The sequence below is a fragment of the Gouania willdenowi genome, unplaced genomic scaffold (assembly GCF_900634775.1).
Source record: "Gouania willdenowi unplaced genomic scaffold, fGouWil2.1 scaffold_228_arrow_ctg1, whole genome shotgun sequence".
Taxonomy (NCBI): domain Eukaryota; kingdom Metazoa; phylum Chordata; class Actinopteri; order Blenniiformes; family Gobiesocidae; genus Gouania; species Gouania willdenowi.
In genome coordinates, this window is record NW_021144983.1 from 722,035 (window position 1) to 738,895 (window position 16,861).

Genomic DNA, 16,861 nt, shown 5'->3' on the forward strand with positions numbered 1-16,861 from the left:
TCCTCTACCTCGGCCCTGTACGCTGTATCATCCTCGCCTCGGATGAGTCCCACCACAGTGGTGTCGTCCGCATATTTAATAATACGGTTGGTTGGGTGAGTTGAAGAGCAGTCATAGGTGTACAGGGCGTACAGTAGAGGGCTCAAGACGCAGCCTTGAGGGGAACCAGTGCTGAGTGTGATGGTGGAGGAGTGGTGAAGGCCGAGTCTGACAGACTGTGGGCGGCTCGTCAGGAAGTGTTTAATCCAGTTGCAGGCGGGGAGAGGTATCTGTAATTTCAACAGTTTGGTGATTAGGATGTCCGGAATGATTGTGTTGAACGCTGAGCTGTAGTCCACGAAAAGCATCCTCACATAGCTCTTCTTGTTCTCCAGATGACTCAGCGCTGTGTGAAGTGTGATGGCGATGGCGTCCTCTGTGGATCGGTTTGCCCTGTAGGCAAACTGGTGTGGGTCGAAGGTGGGAGGGAGGCAGTCTCTGATGTGCTGAGAAACTGATCGCTCCATGCACTTCATGATTACAGACGTCAGAGCGATCGGTCTGTAATCGTTTAGGCTGTCTATGGCAGGTTTTTTGGGGATGGGGACGATGGTGGAGGCCTTCAGACATGTGGGGACGGTGGCATGTGTCAGGGAGAGGTTGAAGAGTGTGGTGAGGATCCCTGTCAGTTGGTCTGCACATGCTTTAATCACCGCCCCTGGGATGCCGTCAGGACCAGCAGCTTTCCTGGGGTTCACTGCTCTTAAGTTTTTCCTCACCTCATGCTCCTGGAGAGAGAAAGGTGGGGTGCTGGAACCAGGAGGGGGCAGTGACTGTAGGTGTGTGGTGGTGGTCTCGAACCGGGCAAAGAAGCTGTTCAGCTCCTCTGTCAGTGTGCTGCTGCGGCTGGAGGATGTGGGAGGGGGGTTTCCTTTATAGTTGGTTAGGGCCTGGGTTGTTGTCTGTCAGGTATCCCTCTATTTTATTCTTGTAGGAGACCTTGGCCTGTTTGATGCCCCTCCTCAGGTCTGCTCTGGCGGTGCTGTAGAGGGCTCTGTCCCCCGTCCTGAAGGCCGAGTTACGGGCTCTGATCAGGGTCTGGACTTCCCTCGTCATCCAGGGCTTCCTGTTTGGAAAGACCCGGATGCGTCTGTCCTCGGTGACGTTCTCTACACAGCACCTGATGTAGAAGAGGACAAACTCGGTGTGTGTGTCCAGGTCCTGATCTTCAAAAATACTCCACTCCGTGCAGGCAAAGCAGTCCTGCAGCTGGTTGAGAGCATTTTCAGGCCAGGCTTTGATGGTCTGAAAGGCTGGCTTAGTTTGCCTTCTGAGGGGGGTGTAGGCAGGGAAGAGGAGCAGGGAGAGGTGGTCTGATTGTCCAAGATGGGGGAGGGAGGTCGCCCTATATGCATGCTTTATATTTGAGTGAACATGATCCAGTGTGTTTTCTCCCCTGGTTGCACACTTGACGTGCTGGTAAAATTTGGGGAGAACAGCCTTGATATGTGCTTGATTAAAAGCCCCAGCGATGACGTGAACCCCGTCTGGGTGAGCCCTCTGTTGTTTAGAGACCATGATCTGAAGCTGGCCGAGTGCCGTGCTAACGTTAGCGTCGGGAGGTATGTAGACAGCAGTTACAATGGCTACCGTTAGCTCCCGTGGCAGATAGAACGGTCGGCACTGGACAGACATGGCCTCTATGTCCGGTGAGCAGTGAGTGTGTATCACTCTGCTGTCCGAGCACCAGTCCTCGAGCACATAAACACAGAGTCCTCCTCCCATGCTCTTACCAGAGGCTTCGGTCCGGTCGTGGCAGTGGAGAGTGCGGCCTGCTAGCTGCACTGTAGCGTCGGGGATGTGCGGGCGCAGCCAGGACTCGCTGACAATCAGCAGACAACACTCACGGATGTAGCAGTTGTAGGCGATCTGTGATTGCAGCTCATCCATCTTATTTGCAATGGATCTGGCATTTGTCAGGAAGATGGATGGAAGCGGAGGTCGATGCGGTCAGCTCCTGAGCTGAGCTAGCAGGCCTGCCCGGCGTCCGCGTTTCTGCTTCCTCTCTCTGCGCTGCCTCCGGCGCCTGCCGTGCCTGACAACAATCCACGGGGTGCCCGGCGGTCTTGCTATCTCCGATGGAATGTTGTGTGTCCGTGAGAAGATGCTTGAAATATCCATTTTTGCCTGAAAACCGATGTCTATCAGGTCTTTACGGCTGTAGATTCGGTTGCTGTGACATGGGTATGTCATGATACAAGGACATAGAAAGGACATAAACATACAAAAAGGTGCAAAAGTAGCGGGGAGCCTCGGGCCGCTGCGACTGTGCGCGCCGCCAACAGTGTATTAAAACAGTGTTATTGCCATAACAAAATGCAAGTGATAAACTAAGGCCCAATTTGGTAAATGCTCTAATGCTTCTGAGAAAGTTAAAAGTCTATAAATAGAACAGTGGTAATCATTCTTCCACCTGGTAAAAGGGAAGAAACAAGGCCAACACAAACATATTCAGAAAATTTATTTGATACAAATACAACCACAAGCCACACTTCTTCCGGCCTGTTTCTTTTTTTTTTTCCTCCTCCTCCTCTCTTATAGTCTTCATACGATAAATCTTCCTCTTTAAACATACTTAATACCACATCGCTATACAAATCCAACACAGCATACATTTAAGGTACTTCTGTTGGCCGGACACAAATTAATGGCAAGCAAATAGTAGGAAACTCAGTCTCACAAAAGATCACTAGGGTAACAGAAACAACAGAAAAAGCATCAGAGAGAAGAGCGAGATGGTCGTCAGCATTACAAACACAGAAACCCACAGATTACAGGTTCATACGCCATGAGGTGTGAGTCCTTCACACAAGATGCTTCACTTTCATAGAAAGAATGGAGTTGCTTTTGTTAGAAGATAAATCTACTGACGTCACCAAACTTGAAGCAGAAAATCGAAGCAGGAGTCATAAAAGTAAAGTATGTGAGGTTTATGTAATACCACCCTAGGTCATTGGGTGGCAGTGCCGAGTCCGTGTAGCGTTCAGTCCGTACTCAGTTATATCAGTCAGGCTTTCATTTGGTCATTATCTGAAGTTACAAGCTCGCCACGGTGCTAGTTTTTCCTTCATATTTCAATCCTGATGCACCTTTCGCTGCATGGACACACGGTGACAGGACGTCCATCTAGTGGCAGACAATAGTATTGCAAGCCATTATTTTAAGCTCAGCACTTTGACTCGTAAAAATTAAAAGCCGTGAAAAGTACAAAGTATGCATTACATTTTATCTTTTTAGAAAAATGTCTCATATCTTTGCCTTGAGTCAAACAAGGAGGGATTCATGCACTACTGTATAGTAAGTCATATTATTATATTAATGTGATGCCACATGGGCCAGTAATGAGTCACGACTTGGTCTGTAGCTGCATTAGTTAAATCAAAAGTCTCAACCATCTTAATATTTGTCAGTAAATCTGCACAACTGCTCAGGTTAGCAACACTGGTCAACCTAGGCACCCTCTTGTGGTACAAAGTGGCACTACATGACCAAACGTTTGTGGACAGTTCAGTGAGTTTTTAATGATTTAAGGAAAAATGAAAGAAACTCAGAACGCAAGTCGTTATTTTTCACGCAACACTCACTCTTCATTACATCCGGTCAGTGTTTCTGCGCAGATACACAAAAAGGCTTCAACAAAAGTCAAGTATTTCCTGTTCATCACCAAAATAAGAGACTGTTTGCTCTTCCTTCACTAAAACGAGGCACAGGATGGATTTCTGTTTCTCTCACATAAAACCAACAAAAAACAATAACGTGCAAAAAAACACACAGGGAGAACATTATATTACATTATTGGTATCTTTTTTAGCTTTTGGGTGTCAATACTTTTGCACATTAATCTACAAAAAGTTTCCTTTTGCTTTTATTTTTTGGAGCAAACTAACTTTTTTCTACCTTTAGTTTCAACTTATGAAGAACTTAATAAAAAGCCTCTAGCTGATGGATGCTAAAGCACTTTTGATTGCAAACTCTGGTGTAGTTTCTCTGTACTCTGTCAATGAGATGCATCTCTGCCGTCAAACATTAGGACAAAATAAGTGCGTTGAGTACTTGTTAGAAAAAGCCTTGGAGAGAATGGAAAAGTCACAAGCAGCAGAGACGAGCAGAAAGCCTTCTATCCAAGCTCTTCAAAAAGCATTGGTTTCATCTCCTCTTAAGCCTTCACGCTGAAGCCAAGGCTTGCTCGGGAATGTGTTCACAGTGCTGCCGTCAGACGTGGGTCAAAAAGGTTGCCGTGGGCAACGTAACAAAGTCGTGAAAACACAAGGCTAAGGAGCTGCTGCGTCGAGGAGCGAGTACGTATGTGACCACAAACAATTATAAACCACCTAGAAGTAATAACTTACTGTTTTTAAGACAAGTGAAGGCATCACGACAGAAATCAATAACTTAAACATTAGAAATTGTAATAAATAATGACTGCGCTGTTGGAAAACACTTGCGTGGCCACAGCTTGTTTGACTGAATGATGACAGGAAAACTGCTGACGCTTTAATTTTGTGTCTTCATGAGATGGATCTGTCCAAAGAATGCCGTTTAACATCAGAAACAGGATTCCACGCAGCCGCCGGAGCAGCTCCCATTATTCCTGTGATGTCATGGACAACAGAGAGGTGGATTTGGTAGTCAGTGTTGTTACCCTGCAGCGTGTGACGGTGTCAGAGCAGGTCGTCCATGTTTAATTCTGGTAAGGGCGCTCTCCAGAAACAGAAGGAGCTGAACTCTGGGTTGTGGACGACCGCGTTCTGCTCTTTGGTGAGCAGTGGGAAAATGTGCTCCACCAGCTCGCTCAGCCGGCTGTACCTGGGAAGGTGACGAAAGGATGGAGATTAGACAGGAGAGCAGTGATGAGCAGAGCTAAGAGCTGGATCTAAATCGTCCAATCTGACAACGCAAATCAGCATTCAGTGTCATTCAACGAGTATTGTTGCCACTGCTGCATCGTATATATGTATTTTAACACACGTTCACCTGCGGAAAACTTGCAAACCAGGGATAGGGTCAATTAAAATTGTAATTATAATTATGACGTAATTAAAATTTTAATTGTAACTGAAAAAAATGTTACTGTTGTAATCAAAATTGCAATATAATTGAGTTCAGATAATTGATTTTGTAATTGTAAATGGCATGAACATTTAAAAAAATTTACCACGTAATTAAACACAAAACTGGGGATCCGTGTTATAGATCTATGGTTTACGCATACCTAGTTAACAAATATTAAAATATGTTGCATATGAAGTTTACCCATTTAAAAAAAAAAAGGTTAAATTGAGGGGTAAAAATGCTCAGACGCCCACATCAAAAATATGAATACTAATATTTTCATGGATAAGGAAGTCTAACAAGGTAATCAAGAGATGAGAAATAAATTAGATAAAAGATAATATTCTTTAGTGTATTTCATAGCATATTTAAGCCAAAACTGACCATCTAATAAGAGATGCTAACAGAAAGCTAACACAAGACGAAGGTTACGTTTTATGGGCTTTTTTATTAAAGGCTCAGTAATTGTGATTAGTTGTAATTTATTAATTTAGTAATTGAGAACATAATTGTAATTGATTTTAGGGGGAAAATAGTATTTGTATTTTATTTGTAACTGGAAATAATGCTGGTCAACGTAATTGTAATTGAGTTGTAATTGAACATGGATATTTGATGATGTAATTGTAATTTGAAAATGGAACTGACCCCCAACCCTGCTACAAATTCAACCCGTCTCATTCATTCCTGGATGTTTAAATTTGTATTATTTCAGTATGCAACGTTCCCTTTATGATGAAACTAAATAAAACAAAGAGCAGCATCCTGCTGTTCAAGTCTCTGCATGAACATGCTCTAGAGGATTTTTAAAAGTTTGTTTGGATCAAGTTTTGCAGAGATTTAATTCACGCCTATTACGCAGCATAGAACATTTTCTTAATTTCAGCTTCGCTGTGTGAAGGCCTTTAACTCCTCAGCCATGACTCAAGGTGCGTTATTTGTCATTCCAAGAACAAACTGTCGGTAAATGCAAGAAGAGGATGAATAAGAATGGAAAGTAAAAATACTCACGAGGACTTGGTTCCCTTAGTCTGCTCCTGGATGAGCTCTCCCTTGGGGTTCACAGTGTAGATCCGAGACACAGGAACTCCCACCTTCTTATAGGCAACCACATCCTGAATAGAGGAGAAGTGAGCAGCTTTAGAAAGAGAACATCTTCCATCACTGGGTTAGAAAGGAAAATGATTGGTCCAAACCATGAAGATTAGTGATGCACCAGAATTATCCGTCTGAACGTTTCCTAATTATAGGAAAACATGAACAAAGAAGTCGACCAGAAGTGGACCAGATTGACCATTTTCACCCTGTTCTGCCAGTGATGCTACGTGCTAAGCTAACTAGAAAATGTTGCCGGTATGGAGTTCCTTCACGATTTCAGAAGAAGCACATTTACCGTCCCTGACCTGACAAGACGCTGTAAAAGTGACGTTGTGTTTGGAGGAAATATGAAACAGCCTCTGCACAGACTGACAAAACACCCAAAGATTTCATGTTTACAGACATGAATAAGAAAACACACATGCACATCGATCTTGGCCAGCTTCTCATTTCCAATACACACTGGCCACATTTACACGAGAGCTTTAATTCTCCTTTAATTCAGGATGAAAATTAAATTAGCTTTAAACTGACCTTTAAACACTTAATTTTAATTGACATGGCCTCTATGTCCGGTGAGCAGTGAGTGTGTATCACTCTGCTGTCCGAGCACCAGTCCTCGAGCACATAAACACAGAGTCCTCCTCCCATGCTCTTACCGGAGGCTTCGGTCCGGTCGTGGCAGTGGAGAGTGCGGCCTGCTAGCTGCACTGTAGCGTCGGGGATGTGCGGGCGCAGCCAGGACTCGCTGACAATCAGCAGACAACACTCACGGATGTAGCAGTTGTAGGCGATCTGTGATTGCAGCTCATCCATCTTATTTGCAATGGATCTGGCATTTGTCAGGAAGATGGATGGAAGCGGAGGTCGATGCGGTCAGCTCCTGAGCTGAGCTAGCAGGCCTGCCCGGCGTCCGCGTTTCTGCTTCCTCTCTCTGCGCTGCCTCCGGCGCCTGCCGTGCCTGACAACAATCCACGGGGTGCCCGGCGGTCTTGCTATCTCCGATGGAATGTTGTGTGTCCGTGAGAAGATGCTTGAAATATCCATTTTTGCCTGAAAACCGATGTCTATCAGGTCTTTACGGCTGTAGATTCGGTTGCTGTGACATGGGTATGTCATGATACAAGGACATAGAAAGGACATAAACATACAAAAAGGTGCAAAAGTAGCGGGGAGCCTCGGGCCGCTGCGACTGTGCGCGCCGCCAACAGTGTATTAAAACAGTGTTATTGCCATAACAAAATGCAAGTGATAAACTAAGGCCCAATTTGGTAAATGCTCTAATGCTTCTGAGAAAGTTAAAAGTCTATAAATAGAACAGTGGTAATCATTCTTCCACCTGGTAAAAGGGAAGAAACAAGGCCAACACAAACATATTCAGAAAATTTATTTGATACAAATACAACCACAAGCCACACTTCTTCCGGCCTGTTTCTTTTTTTTTTTCCTCCTCCTCCTCTCTTATAGTCTTCATACGATAAATCTTCCTCTTTAAACATACTTAATACCACATCGCTATACAAATCCAACACAGCATACATTTAAGGTACTTCTGTTGGCCGGACACAAATTAATGGCAAGCAAATAGTAGGAAACTCAGTCTCACAAAAGATCACTAGGGTAACAGAAACAACAGAAAAAGCATCAGAGAGAAGAGCGAGATGGTCGTCAGCATTACAAACACAGAAACCCACAGATTACAGGTTCATACGCCATGAGGTGTGAGTCCTTCACACAAGATGCTTCACTTTCATAGAAAGAATGGAGTTGCTTTTGTTAGAAGATAAATCTACTGACGTCACCAAACTTGAAGCAGAAAATCGAAGCAGGAGTCATAAAAGTAAAGTATGTGAGGTTTATGTAATACCACCCTAGGTCATTGGGTGGCAGTGCCGAGTCCGTGTAGCGTTCAGTCCGTACTCAGTTATATCAGTCAGGCTTTCATTTGGTCATTATCTGAAGTTACAAGCTCGCCACGGTGCTAGTTTTTCCTTCATATTTCAATCCTGATGCACCTTTCGCTGCATGGACACACGGTGACAGGACGTCCATCTAGTGGCAGACAATAGTATTGCAAGCCATTATTTTAAGCTCAGCACTTTGACTCGTAAAAATTAAAAGCCGTGAAAAGTACAAAGTATGCATTACATTTTATCTTTTTAGAAAAATGTCTCATATCTTTGCCTTGAGTCAAACAAGGAGGGATTCATGCACTACTGTATAGTAAGTCATATTATTATATTAATGTGATGCCACATGGGCCAGTAATGAGTCACGACTTGGTCTGTAGCTGCATTAGTTAAATCAAAAGTCTCAACCATCTTAATATTTGTCAGTAAATCTGCACAACTGCTCAGGTTAGCAACACTGGTCAACCTAGGCACCCTCTTGTGGTACAAAGTGGCACTACATGACCAAACGTTTGTGGACAGTTCAGTGAGTTTTTAATGATTTAAGGAAAAATGAAAGAAACTCAGAACGCAAGTCGTTATTTTTCACGCAACACTCACTCTTCATTACATCCGGTCAGTGTTTCTGCGCAGATACACAAAAAGGCTTCAACAAAAGTCAAGTATTTCCTGTTCATCACCAAAATAAGAGACTGTTTGCTCTTCCTTCACTAAAACGAGGCACAGGATGGATTTCTGTTTCTCTCACATAAAACCAACAAAAAACAATAACGTGCAAAAAAACACACAGGGAGAACATTATATTACATTATTGGTATCTTTTTTAGCTTTTGGGTGTCAATACTTTTGCACATTAATCTACAAAAAGTTTCCTTTTGCTTTTATTTTTTGGAGCAAACTAACTTTTTTCTACCTTTAGTTTCAACTTATGAAGAACTTAATAAAAAGCCTCTAGCTGATGGATGCTAAAGCACTTTTGATTGCAAACTCTGGTGTAGTTTCTCTGTACTCTGTCAATGAGATGCATCTCTGCCGTCAAACATTAGGACAAAATAAGTGCGTTGAGTACTTGTTAGAAAAAGCCTTGGAGAGAATGGAAAAGTCACAAGCAGCAGAGACGAGCAGAAAGCCTTCTATCCAAGCTCTTCAAAAAGCATTGGTTTCATCTCCTCTTAAGCCTTCACGCTGAAGCCAAGGCTTGCTCGGGAATGTGTTCACAGTGCTGCCGTCAGACGTGGGTCAAAAAGGTTGCCGTGGGCAACGTAACAAAGTCGTGAAAACACAAGGCTAAGGAGCTGCTGCGTCGAGGAGCGAGTACGTATGTGACCACAAACAATTATAAACCACCTAGAAGTAATAACTTACTGTTTTTAAGACAAGTGAAGGCATCACGACAGAAATCAATAACTTAAACATTAGAAATTGTAATAAATAATGACTGCGCTGTTGGAAAACACTTGCGTGGCCACAGCTTGTTTGACTGAATGATGACAGGAAAACTGCTGACGCTTTAATTTTGTGTCTTCATGAGATGGATCTGTCCAAAGAATGCCGTTTAACATCAGAAACAGGATTCCACGCAGCCGCCGGAGCAGCTCCCATTATTCCTGTGATGTCATGGACAACAGAGAGGTGGATTTGGTAGTCAGTGTTGTTACCCTGCAGCGTGTGACGGTGTCAGAGCAGGTCGTCCATGTTTAATTCTGGTAAGGGCGCTCTCCAGAAACAGAAGGAGCTGAACTCTGGGTTGTGGACGACCGCGTTCTGCTCTTTGCTGAGCAGTGGGAAAATGTGCTCCACCAGCTCGCTCAGCCGGCTGTACCTGGGAAGGTGACGAAAGGATGGAGATTAGACAGGAGAGCAGTGATGAGCAGAGCTAAGAGCTGGATCTAAATCGTCCAATCTGACAACGCAAATCAGCATTCAGTGTCATTCAACGAGTATTGTTGCCACTGCTGCATCGTATATATGTATTTTAACACACGTTCACCTGCGGAAAACTTGCAAACCAGGGATAGGGTCAATTAAAATTGTAATTATAATTATGACGTAATTAAAATTTTAATTGTAACTGAAAAAAATGTTACTGTTGTAATCAAAATTGCAATATAATTGAGTTCAGATAATTGATTTTGTAATTGTAAATGGCATGAACATTTAAAAAAATTTACCACGTAATTAAACACAAAACTGGGGATCCGTGTTATAGATCTATGGTTTACGCATACCTAGTTAACAAATATTAAAATATGTTGCATATGAAGTTTACCCATTTAAAAAAAAAAAGGTTAAATTGAGGGGTAAAAATGCTCAGACGCCCACATCAAAAATATGAATACTAATATTTTCATGGATAAGGAAGTCTAACAAGGTAATCAAGAGATGAGAAATAAATTAGATAAAAGATAATATTCTTTAGTGTATTTCATAGCATATTTAAGCCAAAACTGACCATCTAATAAGAGATGCTAACAGAAAGCTAACACAAGACGAAGGTTACGTTTTATGGGCTTTTTTATTAAAGGCTCAGTAATTGTGATTAGTTGTAATTTATTAATTTAGTAATTGAGAACATAATTGTAATTGATTTTAGGGGGAAAATAGTATTTGTATTTTATTTGTAACTGGAAATAATGCTGGTCAACGTAATTGTAATTGAGTTGTAATTGAACATGGATATTTGATGATGTAATTGTAATTTGAAAATGGAACTGACCCCCAACCCTGCTACAAATTCAACCCGTCTCATTCATTCCTGGATGTTTAAATTTGTATTATTTCAGTATGCAACGTTCCCTTTATGATGAAACTAAATAAAACAAAGAGCAGCATCCTGCTGTTCAAGTCTCTGCATGAACATGCTCTAGAGGATTTTTAAAAGTTTGTTTGGATCAAGTTTTGCAGAGATTTAATTCACGCCTATTACGCAGCATAGAACATTTTCTTAATTTCAGCTTCGCTGTGTGAAGGCCTTTAACTCCTCAGCCATGACTCAAGGTGCGTTATTTGTCATTCCAAGAACAAACTGTCGGTAAATGCAAGAAGAGGATGAATAAGAATGGAAAGTAAAAATACTCACGAGGACTTGGTTCCCTTAGTCTGCTCCTGGATGAGCTCTCCCTTGGGGTTCACAGTGTAGATCCGAGACACAGGAACTCCCACCTTCTTATAGGCAACCACATCCTGAATAGAGGAGAAGTGAGCAGCTTTAGAAAGAGAACATCTTCCATCACTGGGTTAGAAAGGAAAATGATTGGTCCAAACCATGAAGATTAGTGATGCACCAGAATTATCCGTCTGAACGTTTCCTAATTATAGGAAAACATGAACAAAGAAGTCGACCAGAAGTGGACCAGATTGACCATTTTCACCCTGTTCTGCCAGTGATGCTACGTGCTAAGCTAACTAGAAAATGTTGCCGGTATGGAGTTCCTTCACGATTTCAGAAGAAGCACATTTACCGTCCCTGACCTGACAAGACGCTGTAAAAGTGACGTTGTGTTTGGAGGAAATATGAAACAGCCTCTGCACAGACTGACAAAACACCCAAAGATTTCATGTTTACAGACATGAATAAGAAAACACACATGCACATCGATCTTGGCCAGCTTCTCATTTCCAATACACACTGGCCACATTTACACGAGAGCTTTAATTCTCCTTTAATTCAGGATGAAAATTAAATTAGCTTTAAACTGACCTTTAAACACTTAATTTTAATTGACATGGCCTCTATGTCCGGTGAGCAGTGAGTGTGTATCACTCTGCTGTCCGAGCACCAGTCCTCGAGCACATAAACACAGAGTCCTCCTCCCATGCTCTTACCGGAGGCTTCGGTCCGGTCGTGGCAGTGGAGAGTGCGGCCTGCTAGCTGCACTGTAGCGTCGGGGATGTGCGGGCGCAGCCAGGACTCGCTGACAATCAGCAGACAACACTCACGGATGTAGCAGTTGTAGGCGATCTGTGATTGCAGCTCATCCATCTTATTTGCAATGGATCTGGCATTTGTCAGGAAGATGGATGGAAGCGGAGGTCGATGCGGTCAGCTCCTGAGCTGAGCTAGCAGGCCTGCCCGGCGTCCGCGTTTCTGCTTCCTCTCTCTGCGCTGCCTCCGGCGCCTGCCGTGCCTGACAACAATCCACGGGGTGCCCGGCGGTCTTGCTATCTCCGATGGAATGTTGTGTGTCCGTGAGAAGATGCTTGAAATATCCATTTTTGCCTGAAAACCGATGTCTATCAGGTCTTTACGGCTGTAGATTCGGTTGCTGTGACATGGGTATGTCATGATACAAGGACATAGAAAGGACATAAACATACAAAAAGGTGCAAAAGTAGCGGGGAGCCTCGGGCCGCTGCGACTGTGCGCGCCGCCAACAGTGTATTAAAACAGTGTTATTGCCATAACAAAATGCAAGTGATAAACTAAGGCCCAATTTGGTAAATGCTCTAATGCTTCTGAGAAAGTTAAAAGTCTATAAATAGAACAGTGGTAATCATTCTTCCACCTGGTAAAAGGGAAGAAACAAGGCCAACACAAACATATTCAGAAAATTTATTTGATACAAATACAACCACAAGCCACACTTCTTCCGGCCTGTTTCTTTTTTTTTTTCCTCCTCCTCCTCTCTTATAGTCTTCATACGATAAATCTTCCTCTTTAAACATACTTAATACCACATCGCTATACAAATCCAACACAGCATACATTTAAGGTACTTCTGTTGGCCGGACACAAATTAATGGCAAGCAAATAGTAGGAAACTCAGTCTCACAAAAGATCACTAGGGTAACAGAAACAACAGAAAAAGCATCAGAGAGAAGAGCGAGATGGTCGTCAGCATTACAAACACAGAAACCCACAGATTACAGGTTCATACGCCATGAGGTGTGAGTCCTTCACACAAGATGCTTCACTTTCATAGAAAGAATGGAGTTGCTTTTGTTAGAAGATAAATCTACTGACGTCACCAAACTTGAAGCAGAAAATCGAAGCAGGAGTCATAAAAGTAAAGTATGTGAGGTTTATGTAATACCACCCTAGGTCATTGGGTGGCAGTGCCGAGTCCGTGTAGCGTTCAGTCCGTACTCAGTTATATCAGTCAGGCTTTCATTTGGTCATTATCTGAAGTTACAAGCTCGCCACGGTGCTAGTTTTTCCTTCATATTTCAATCCTGATGCACCTTTCGCTGCATGGACACACGGTGACAGGACGTCCATCTAGTGGCAGACAATAGTATTGCAAGCCATTATTTTAAGCTCAGCACTTTGACTCGTAAAAATTAAAAGCCGTGAAAAGTACAAAGTATGCATTACATTTTATCTTTTTAGAAAAATGTCTCATATCTTTGCCTTGAGTCAAACAAGGAGGGATTCATGCACTACTGTATAGTAAGTCATATTATTATATTAATGTGATGCCACATGGGCCAGTAATGAGTCACGACTTGGTCTGTAGCTGCATTAGTTAAATCAAAAGTCTCAACCATCTTAATATTTGTCAGTAAATCTGCACAACTGCTCAGGTTAGCAACACTGGTCAACCTAGGCACCCTCTTGTGGTACAAAGTGGCACTACATGACCAAACGTTTGTGGACAGTTCAGTGAGTTTTTAATGATTTAAGGAAAAATGAAAGAAACTCAGAACGCAAGTCGTTATTTTTCACGCAACACTCACTCTTCATTACATCCGGTCAGTGTTTCTGCGCAGATACACAAAAAGGCTTCAACAAAAGTCAAGTATTTCCTGTTCATCACCAAAATAAGAGACTGTTTGCTCTTCCTTCACTAAAACGAGGCACAGGATGGATTTCTGTTTCTCTCACATAAAACCAACAAAAAACAATAACGTGCAAAAAAACACACAGGGAGAACATTATATTACATTATTGGTATCTTTTTTAGCTTTTGGGTGTCAATACTTTTGCACATTAATCTACAAAAAGTTTCCTTTTGCTTTTATTTTTTGGAGCAAACTAACTTTTTTCTACCTTTAGTTTCAACTTATGAAGAACTTAATAAAAAGCCTCTAGCTGATGGATGCTAAAGCACTTTTGATTGCAAACTCTGGTGTAGTTTCTCTGTACTCTGTCAATGAGATGCATCTCTGCCGTCAAACATTAGGACAAAATAAGTGCGTTGAGTACTTGTTAGAAAAAGCCTTGGAGAGAATGGAAAAGTCACAAGCAGCAGAGACGAGCAGAAAGCCTTCTATCCAAGCTCTTCAAAAAGCATTGGTTTCATCTCCTCTTAAGCCTTCACGCTGAAGCCAAGGCTTGCTCGGGAATGTGTTCACAGTGCTGCCGTCAGACGTGGGTCAAAAAGGTTGCCGTGGGCAACGTAACAAAGTCGTGAAAACACAAGGCTAAGGAGCTGCTGCGTCGAGGAGCGAGTACGTATGTGACCACAAACAATTATAAACCACCTAGAAGTAATAACTTACTGTTTTTAAGACAAGTGAAGGCATCACGACAGAAATCAATAACTTAAACATTAGAAATTGTAATAAATAATGACTGCGCTGTTGGAAAACACTTGCGTGGCCACAGCTTGTTTGACTGAATGATGACAGGAAAACTGCTGACGCTTTAATTTTGTGTCTTCATGAGATGGATCTGTCCAAAGAATGCCGTTTAACATCAGAAACAGGATTCCACGCAGCCGCCGGAGCAGCTCCCATTATTCCTGTGATGTCATGGACAACAGAGAGGTGGATTTGGTAGTCAGTGTTGTTACCCTGCAGCGTGTGACGGTGTCAGAGCAGGTCGTCCATGTTTAATTCTGGTAAGGGCGCTCTCCAGAAACAGAAGGAGCTGAACTCTGGGTTGTGGACGACCGCGTTCTGCTCTTTGCTGAGCAGTGGGAAAATGTGCTCCACCAGCTCGCTCAGCCGGCTGTACCTGGGAAGGTGACGAAAGGATGGAGATTAGACAGGAGAGCAGTGATGAGCAGAGCTAAGAGCTGGATCTAAATCGTCCAATCTGACAACGCAAATCAGCATTCAGTGTCATTCAACGAGTATTGTTGCCACTGCTGCATCGTATATATGTATTTTAACACACGTTCACCTGCGGAAAACTTGCAAACCAGGGATAGGGTCAATTAAAATTGTAATTATAATTATGACGTAATTAAAATTTTAATTGTAACTGAAAAAAATGTTACTGTTGTAATCAAAATTGCAATATAATTGAGTTCAGATAATTGATTTTGTAATTGTAAATGGCATGAACATTTAAAAAAATTTACCACGTAATTAAACACAAAACTGGGGATCCGTGTTATAGATCTATGGTTTACGCATACCTAGTTAACAAATATTAAAATATGTTGCATATGAAGTTTACCCATTTAAAAAAAAAAAGGTTAAATTGAGGGGTAAAAATGCTCAGACGCCCACATCAAAAATATGAATACTAATATTTTCATGGATAAGGAAGTCTAACAAGGTAATCAAGAGATGAGAAATAAATTAGATAAAAGATAATATTCTTTAGTGTATTTCATAGCATATTTAAGCCAAAACTGACCATCTAATAAGAGATGCTAACAGAAAGCTAACACAAGACGAAGGTTACGTTTTATGGGCTTTTTTATTAAAGGCTCAGTAATTGTGATTAGTTGTAATTTATTAATTTAGTAATTGAGAACATAATTGTAATTGATTTTAGGGGGAAAATAGTATTTGTATTTTATTTGTAACTGGAAATAATGCTGGTCAACGTAATTGTAATTGAGTTGTAATTGAACATGGATATTTGATGATGTAATTGTAATTTGAAAATGGAACTGACCCCCAACCCTGCTACAAATTCAACCCGTCTCATTCATTCCTGGATGTTTAAATTTGTATTATTTCAGTATGCAACGTTCCCTTTATGATGAAACTAAATAAAACAAAGAGCAGCATCCTGCTGTTCAAGTCTCTGCATGAACATGCTCTAGAGGATTTTTAAAAGTTTGTTTGGATCAAGTTTTGCAGAGATTTAATTCACGCCTATTACGCAGCATAGAACATTTTCTTAATTTCAGCTTCGCTGTGTGAAGGCCTTTAACTCCTCAGCCATGACTCAAGGTGCGTTATTTGTCATTCCAAGAACAAACTGTCGGTAAATGCAAGAAGAGGATGAATAAGAATGGAAAGTAAAAATACTCACGAGGACTTGGTTCCCTTAGTCTGCTCCTGGATGAGCTCTCCCTTGGGGTTCACAGTGTAGATCCGAGACACAGGAACTCCCACCTTCTTATAGGCAACCACATCCTGAATAGAGGAGAAGTGAGCAGCTTTAGAAAGAGAACATCTTCCATCACTGGGTTAGAAAGGAAAATGATTGGTCCAAACCATGAAGATTAGTGATGCACCAGAATTATCCGTCTGAACGTTTCCTAATTATAGGAAAACATGAACAAAGAAGTCGACCAGAAGTGGACCAGATTGACCATTTTCACCCTGTTCTGCCAGTGATGCTACGTGCTAAGCTAACTAGAAAATGTTGCCGGTATGGAGTTCCTTCACGATTTCAGAAGAAGCACATTTACCGTCCCTGACCTGACAAGACGCTGTAAAAGTGACGTTGTGTTTGGAGGAAATATGAAACAGCCTCTGCACAGACTGACAAAACACCCAAAGATTTCATGTTTACAGACATGAATAAGAAAACACACATGCACATCGATCTTGGCCAGCTTCTCATTTCCAATACACACTGGCCACATTTACACGAGAGCTTTAATTCTCCTTTAATTCAGGATGAAAATTAAATT

At 42.0% G+C, this 16,861-nt stretch overlaps 1 long non-coding RNA gene across 1 annotated transcript; it reads right to left on the reverse strand.

Moving 5' to 3' along the window:
- Positions 1-2,485: 2,485 nt before the first annotated feature.
- On the reverse strand, positions 2,486-16,829 carry LOC114458982 (uncharacterized). The gene is made up of 4 exons (XR_003673187.1): positions 16,255-16,829; positions 11,179-14,997; positions 6,103-9,921; positions 2,486-4,845 (listed from the first exon to the last, which is right to left on the reverse strand). It is a non-coding gene; the product is annotated as an uncharacterized LOC114458982 (long non-coding RNA).
- Positions 16,830-16,861: the final 32 nt, after the last annotated feature.